Below are 8703 nucleotides of genomic sequence, written 5' to 3'. Positions count from 1 at the left end.
TGTAACCATATGGTTTTTTCCTCTTACAATTTTGTTTGCTAGGATCATGAACAGTTCGCAGGCTTTTACTTACTATAACAGATAGTTACAATTCTTATAGTTACTCACGGTTTTTTGTTCTTTATTTCATTCTCCTTGTTCTTCCACGTGTGTGTGCTGGCTTTGCGCACACCACTTTCACTGCCCTGTATATATTCATGTCCCTGTGATGAGTAGAACCACTGTCATCTCGCTACTGTTTTTCTATTGCGGAATGCGTTCGTCTTTTGTTTTTTTTTGTTTGTTTTGGCCGTCGTGGAAGCGTCTGTTATCGCTCAGTGAGTGTTTTTATATTTTCTGACTAGAGTGTGTGTTTTATAAACAACTTCTATACCTGCAACTACGGGAAAAGGCAGAAAAACAAAGAACACAACATGTATAATTCGGAGATACAGAGGTAAGACAATTTGAAAATAACTGAAGGTAACAGGTTTTTGGAAACTGATGATGGGTCTCGTCCTGATTAAACAATCATGGTGTTGGGATCTGAACAAGCCAATAAATTCCTGTGTGAAGTGGAACTGTCCCTACGGACGGGACATTTGACAGCTGCTCGAAACAGTTTATACAACTGTACAACATTCACGTTGATCTCTGAAGCACAGAAGAAGAGACGAAGATATATCCTATTTTATTTGCTTTGATCCCAGACAAAAGTGAAAATACATATGAAAGTCGTTTCTCGGGATTGAAAACTAAGATGCCTGGGTAGTCACAGGTCGCAAAGCCTCATGGTCGGGAAGCCCACGACATTGTTTTCTGGGGGTATGCCGCACCAGAGGTCATGCAATTCCCGGACTGGTGGTTCGTGGGCAAGGAGCTGGCGCCCAGCAGCGACATAGATGCGTTCCACGGGATAGAAATAGGCAGAATTTGGTGGCCAAGATATCAACGTGAGTTTACTGACATACTCTTCAAAACTATAGACTAGCACTATTCTGGCCTTGAGACACGGCCTTGACATCAAGCATGAAGAGATACAGGACGTTCACAATAATGTTCACCTAGCCCGTACGGTGCCTTCGATTACTACTGGTCGTTTCATGGAAGTACAGGTGAATGTCCCTGCATAGCACAGTACTGCCCCCGCCGTCTCGCATCCGTGGCGCTGTCATGGTCCGAGCAACCGCTCACCAGGATGACGGCTTTAGCTGTCAGACCCTACTGTAACAAGAAACACGATTCGTTCGATCTAGGGACAGGATTCCATTAATCCACGCTCCAATCCCCATTGTCCCGCCGGCAGGGGTGGACGAGCGGTTTTAGGCGCTACAGTCTGGAACCACGCGACCGCTATGGTCGCAGGTTCGAATCCCGCCTAGGGCATGGATGTGTGTGATGTCCTTAGGTTAGTTAGGTTTCATTAGTTCTAAGTTCTAGGGGACTGATGACCTCAGAAGTTAAGTCCCATAGTGCTCAGAGCCATTTGAACCATTTTGAACCCATTGTCCCGTACTATCCGTAATTTTAATCGATGTCTTCAGGTCAGCACGAAGACGCGTAGGGGTCACCTGCTGAGGAACCACATGTTCAAATGTTCTGCAATGTGTGCTGAACGGTGTGCTCCGAAACACCATTGTCTGTACCAATGTCGTGTTCTGTCGTGAGATCTGCCACAGACCATCGCCTGCCTTGCTTCAACAGCGCGAAAGCTCGTATCGTCGCTAGAATGATTCCTCTCTCGTCTCTGCTCCGCAATAATGTTTGAGATCTCTAGCTTGTTATTAGTATTGTAAGTAGGCTGTTTATGTTTTCTTATTGGCAACTTTACGTAGCGCTCTGTATGAAAATCACTGGTTGTGCTGTGTGCAGTCTGTGGCTAGTTTGTATTGTTGTCTGCCATTGTAGTGTTGGGCAGCTGGATGCGAACAGCGCGTAGCGTTGCGCAGTTGGAGGTGAGCCGCCAGCAGTGGTGGATGTGGGGAGAGAAATGGCGGAGTTTTGAAATTTGTAAGACTGGATATCATGAACTGCTATGTATATTATGATTTTTCAACACTATTAAGGTAAATACATTGTTTGTTCTCTATTAAAATCTTTCATTTGCTAACTATGCCTATCAGTAGTTAGTGCCTTCCGTAGTTTGAATCTTTTATTTAGCTGGCGGTAGTGGCGCTCGCTGTATTGCAGCAGTTCGAGTAACGAAGATTTTTGTGAGGTAAGTGATTTGTGAAAGGTATAGGTTAATGTTAGTCAGGGCCATTCTTTTGTAGGGATTTTTGAAAGTCAGATTGCGTTGCGCTAAAAAATATTGTCTGTCAGTTTAAACACAGTCATGTATAATTTTTCTAAGGGGACGTTTCAGTATTCGATGAGAGTGATGTCAGTTCTCTTTTCATTCGATGAGTCATACTTTATACTTGTACAATGGTTATTTTTCAGACAGAAGTATTTAGTAGACGATATGTTGCGCCACAGAGCAGTGTGGCCTTTGGTTGTCAATAGTATTGTCGTTGTCTGTATAGCATTCAGAACAATTAAGTGAATGAGTCTGTACGCAAATAAACGTTACGATATTTTATATTGCAATAGGAGCTTAGGAGGTAACGCTGTATAGTACCTGTTGGGCGCCGGCCATTAATGTTATTCTGTTCGCTGACGGTTGAACCCACATCCTTCTCGGGAGGGGTGTCCTAGTATCGGTACATTAAGTAGACCGTCAGTTAAAGCAGTTGGCCGGTTTTGAGGGACGTACATCGGCCGTGCCGAAGTACGAGGGTGAGTCAAATGAAAACCTTAAATATTTTTTTAAATATTATTTACTGTGCAGAAGTGGTACAAAACTGTATCACTTTTCAACAGAATCTCCCCTACGCTTAATGCAGGTCCTCCAGCGCTTACAAAGTGCGTAAATTCCTTTAGAAAAAATACTTTTGGTAATCTGCGCTACCACTCATGCTCCGCGTGGCGTACCTCTTCATCAGAATGAAACTCCTTTCCTCCTGTTTGAGTGGTCAAAACATATGGAAATCACTTGGGGCAAGATCTGGTGAGTATGGTGGATGAGGAAGACACCCGAAATGCAGGTCTGTGATTCTTGCAACTGTTGTACGGGCAGTGTGGGGTCTTGCATTGTCATGCTGCTAAAGGACATCTGCTGATAGCAATCCACGTCGCTTTGATTTGATTGCAGGCCGCAGATGATTTCTTAGATCTGTGAATGATGCGCTGGTGACAGTGGTCCTTCTAGGTATGTAATGCTCCAAAATGACGCCTTTTTCGTTCCAAAAGAGAGTCAACATAACCTTCCCTGTTGATGGTTCTGTTCGAAACTTCTTTGGTTTTGGTTATGAGGAATGGCGCCATTCCTCGCTCGCTCTTTTCACTTCCGGTTGGTGGAAGTGAACCCACGTTTCGTCCCCAGTAACGATTCTTGCGAAGAAGCCACCATCTTCTCGTTCAAAGCGCCGAAGAAGTTCTTCACAAGCATGAACACGTCGTTCTCTCATTACAGGGGTCAGCCGCCGTGGCACCCATCTTGCAGACACTTTGTGAAACTGGAGCACATCATGCACAATGTGGTGTGGTGACCCAGGACTAATGTGGAATCATGCTACAATGTCATTCAGTGTCACTCGGCGGTTTTCCTTCACTATGGCTTCAACTGCTGCAATGTTCTGTTGAGTCACAACTCGCTGTGCCTGACCTGGACGAGGAGCATCTTCCATTGAAGTCACACCGTTTGCGAACTTCCTACTACACTCGTAGACTTTCTGTTGTGACAAACATGCATCACCGTACTGAACCTTCATTCGTCGATGAATTTCAATAGGTTTCACACCTTCACTACGCAAAAACCGAATAGAACGCTGTTCTTCCCTGGTGCAAGTCGCAAGGGGGGCGGTCATTTTTATACTGATACTGCGACGGTATGTGTGGATTTGCACTATGCTGCCACCTACCGGCCATTCAGCACGCTGTTTGTAGCACGCTTACCAACTTACAGGATAACGGCGTGAAATTTCGATTTGTTATTACCAATTTAAGGTTTTCATTTGACTCACCCTCGTACTTCGGAATACCAAGTAACTATAGTCCGATCCACGAACGATGGCGGTTCGCGCGGGTCGAGACAAGGACGGGGATTCCATTATAGCCGGTTCCAAGCGACAGTTGCGGTACGCGCATACGTTCTATGCGCTGTGTAAAAGCGTGTATCCCGCAAATTATGTCTCGATTGCTTAGATAGAATTTGTCGCTTACACTCACCATCAGCCATGACATCTCGCAACAAATGGAATAAAAATTCACTAAATAACTCGCTACGATCACGTTAAACGCTGGCACAGCGCACAACATTCACAGCAGACCGCTCAGTACACTTTCGAACGCTCATTTGCTGTCGGAGATCCCGTGACGTAGATGCGCAGAACAAGCCTAAGCTCGACCGCCATAGTTCGTGACTCCAACTGTAGTACCATCTTGCCTGTCGTGAAGCCATCAAACAACTGTTATTCAAGCAGTGTTAAGGATATTCAACTCAGTTGCCAATCGCGTGATTATTGCCAATCATGTTTCGGGACAACGTGATTCCATTTTCAAGTGCGACAACACTTGAAAAACACAAACCGATTGTTGTCTGTGGACTTGGATACGTATCGGATTACTACATTGAAGGTCTTCTGTTATCGTGAATGATGACTTGGCTTTGGATCCCTGGAGATTCTGGGTCAGCTATTTCATTCTGTTTTGGGCTCTAGTGGAATGTGACTTGGTACTGAAGTGTCACAAACTACGAGGGTGACCCCAAAAGTAAGGTCTCCCATTTTTTATAATCACATAGACCTGTTAATTTCTAAAATGGTTTACATCAGTTTACAGCTTGAACATTTGGCTATTTTTCGACATAATCATCATTTCTGTCGATGCATTTTTGTAGACGCTCTGGCAGTTTTTGTATGCCCATGTAATACCAGCTCGCCGCCGTGCTGTTCAGAAAGTTATGAACCTCTTCTTTCACCTCGTCGTCGGAGCTGAATTGCTTTCCGACTAAATGTTCTTTTAACCAGTGCAGAAAGTTGTCCTCTTCGGCTGCAAGGCGGTGAAGAAATGCGCGGGAAGCATCAACTCGTTGCCGCTTGTGGTCCTCAGTCAGCATGCGTGGTACCCGTCATACCCACACCTTCCGGTAGTTCAATGTTTCCGTTGAAATTCTGTGAGCGGTGCTTCGGGAAACCTCAGGAACCAACGTGCAGAGATCATCCAGAGTGATCTGCCGATCTTCACGCACGCTTTGCTCAACCCTCAACACTGTCTCCTCAGAAATTGACAGTCTCCCGCTCCTTCGTTCGGCGTGAATTTCGGTCTGACCAGCTGCAAACTCTCTACACCACTTGCGAACATTTTTGACATCCATGCACGACTCACCACACACTTCCGTCAATTGGCGATGGATTTCAATCGACGCAGTGCCCTTTGCGTTCAAAAACCGAATAACTGCGCGCAATTCGCACTTGGCGGTATCATCCAACGGGAGCTCCATTCTCAACGGCTGCCAAGCCAAGACTGAGCGCCTGAGCGCGGCGTGCGCACGTTCACCCACGGCGCGTGAAGCACTCTTCATAACAGTGTGACCAACTGCCACACAAACAGAGTTCTGTACTTATAAAAAATGGGAGACCTTCCTTTTTGGATTACCCTTGTATTTCATATGCTGTACTGTGACTGTGATGTTAATGAACGCTGGTATGGTTTTTCAGAGGTCAAGAAACACAGCATTTACCTGACTGCCCTACTACATGGCGCCAGAATGTCATGTGAGAAAAGCGCGAATTGCGTTTTGCATGACTGTTGTTTTCAGAACATTTACTGATCAACAAGGAGGGTATTTCCAGAATGAGATTTTCACTCTGCAGCGGAGTGTCCGCTGATATGAAACTTCCTGGCAGATTAAAACTGTGTGCCCGACCGAGACTCGAACTCGGGACCTTTGCCTTTCACGGGCAAGTGCTCTACCAACTGAGCTACCGAAGCACGACTCACGACCGGTACTCACAGCTTTACGTCTGCCAGTACCTCGTCTCCTACCTTCCAAACTTTACAGAAGCTCTCCTGCGAAACTTGCAGAACTAGCACTCCTGAAAGAAAGGATATTGCGGAGACATGGCTTAGCCACAGCCTGGGGGATGTTTCCAGAATGAGATTTTCACTCTGCAGCGGAGTGTGCGTTGATATGAAACTTCCTGGCACGAGTCTCGGTCGGGCACACAGTTTTAATCTGCCAGGAAGTTTCAACTAAAATACAGTCTGGCTGACGCGACTGATACCAGTAAAGGATAACATACTTCCTACTTCTCGCTCTTGACACTAACTGCGCCCGGCCGTGGTACGGGTGACGTAAAGACACCGCTATTACGGATATTCCGTCGCATAATGTGTATTAAACGGGGTAGCTTGTGAAATAAGCAGGCCACCTTAAAATGGCCAAGGAATAGCGTCGGATTTACGCATATTCGAATTTTATATGTGCAAGAGCTTCTGTGAAGTTTAGAAGGTAGGAGACGAGGTACTGGCAGAACTCAACTTGTGAGGACGGGGCGTGAGTCGTGCTTCGGTAGCTCAGTTGGTGGCTAAGTGGCACGCCATCACATGGATCAGTGGCATGGCTGTCGACTACCTCTTCCGAGGCGACATCGTCGATCCGGCGGACTTTTGGACACGCCTCCAAGTGTATCACCACACCCTTCGCCGGCATCGACACTATCGGGTCACTTTCGCGAACTATTTACAGAGCATTTTCACCAACCCGCCTCAAAGCTGGAATCTCAACGAACCGTGCCAGCCAAGGCTGGACGATCCCACGTTCCCCTTCAATGGTCAATGATAGAATGCATTTTGTTCTGCTGGCGCGCCAAAGTGGGGCATGGCGCGGAAAGTATTCCTATTTTATTTCAGTTCTCTTTCCTCCTCCTCTTCTAAGTTTTTTTTTTTCTCCTTACACTTGTTTATCCCTTTCACACATAGCTCTCTATCTGCAGCCTATTTGTTTTCTTTCTCTTGTGCTCCAAAAAAAAAATAAAAAAAGGAATGCTGCTGATGGTGAGACTGTACACTCATTTATGTTACCAAAAAAACATACAAATACAAAAGAAGGCCGTTGCGGAAATATAGCTACCTTTTATGTTTTACGTTTTCAAAGGACATTGTGTTATTTATGAAGAACGTCGTCTTTTATTTTCATACCCAAGAGGTTTTTATTTGTTTTCTTATATATAAAAAAAAAAAAAAAAAAAAAGTTGGTAGAGCACTTGCCCGCGAAAGGCAAAGGTCCCGAGTTCGAGTCTCGGTCGGGCACACAGTTTTAATCTGCCAGGAAGTTTCATATCAGCGCACACTCCGCTGCAGAGTGAAAATCTCATTCTGGAAACATCCCCCAAGCTGTGGCTAAGCCATGTCTCCGCAATATCCTTTCTTTCAGGAGTGCTAGTTCTGCAAGTTTCGCAGCAGAGCTTCTGTAAAGTTTGGAAGGTAGGAGACGAGGTACTGGCAAACGTAAAGCTGTGAGTACCGGTCGTGAGTCGTGCTTCGGTAGCTCAGTTGGTAGTGCACTTGCCCGCGAATGTCAAAGGTCCCGAGTTCGAGTCTCGGTCGGGCACGCAGTTTTAATCTGCCAGGAAATTTCAAGGAGGGTATTATTCGGTTCTAGATATCTCATTACATCTGAGCTGAGAGGGTGTTCTACAGCAGTTCGATATCAAAAATTTCAGTCAGTTTCAAAGCTGAATACTTTATGCTGGATCTTCGAGATGTGTTGCGATGATTCACAGTTGGAAGTTACCCTTCTCTCACGGGGTGAACATTTTATCGTGAGGCTGATGCACCAGCTAATTTCATTTAGCACTGTTGGGGGGAGCTCTTGGAGGCAACCGAACGTGAACGAACGTATTTAGTTAGGTAGCTAAATAAAGGAGAGGTATGTAACACGTTTAACCTTTTCGCTGCTACAGATGACATCTTTGCGTCCCGTGCTGAGGTTTTCTATTGTCATGGCTGTATGTTCGCCAAATGCTATTGCCTGAGCTGAGTGACGACGTTCGGCCTATATGAAATACTTATAATCCGATTTTTCGAAAATTATTAGGTGAAAAAAATGGTTTTTGGGTTTCTTACAGTCTGATATCATCAATCGATAAAGAACTGAATTCCTTTTCGTTACCCATCATACTTACTGTGCTGCATCAAATTATGTAAAACAGTGCCCGAAATTTTCAAGATTTTTCAGAAGCAAAAAAGCATTGCATCAACTTCGCGTATGATTGGTTTTAGCTCCTATGTTTCTGCAAATGAAGTGTGGATAAGATATCAATATTTTATTTAAAACTGAGAGCCGGAGGATATCTCATTTCGTTCTCGAGTTATTGCGTTTCGTATCCGAAGGACTGGTTGGGTTAGGTTGTTTGGGGGAAGAGACCAAACAACGAGGTCATCGGTCTCATCGTATGAGAGAAGGATGGGGAAGGAAGTGAGTCGTGCCCTTTTAAAGGGACCATCCCGGCATTTGCCTGAAGCGATTTAGGGAAATCACGCAAAACCTAAATCAGGATGGCCGGACGCGGGATTGAACCGTCGTTCTCCCGAATGCGAGTCCAGTGTGCTAATCTCCGCGCCACCTCGCTCGGGTTCGCGCTACACGCCCGTTCACATCCTTGGGTATCACGAATCACG

At 45.5% G+C, this 8703-nt stretch overlaps 1 non-coding gene across 1 annotated transcript; it reads right to left on the bottom strand.

The window, feature by feature from the left end:
• Positions 1-5938: 5938 nt before the first annotated feature.
• Trnas-uga lies at positions 5939-6013 on the bottom strand. Its single transcript has one exon. It is a non-coding gene; the product is annotated as a tRNA-Ser (tRNA).
• Between the last annotated feature and the right edge of the window lie 2690 nt (positions 6014-8703).

Source organism: Schistocerca americana, chromosome 1, assembly GCF_021461395.2.
Source record: "Schistocerca americana isolate TAMUIC-IGC-003095 chromosome 1, iqSchAmer2.1, whole genome shotgun sequence".
Taxonomy (NCBI): domain Eukaryota; kingdom Metazoa; phylum Arthropoda; class Insecta; order Orthoptera; family Acrididae; genus Schistocerca; species Schistocerca americana.
Note: the sequence above shows the minus strand (reverse complement) of the source record. Positions and strands in the feature narration are given on the sequence as shown.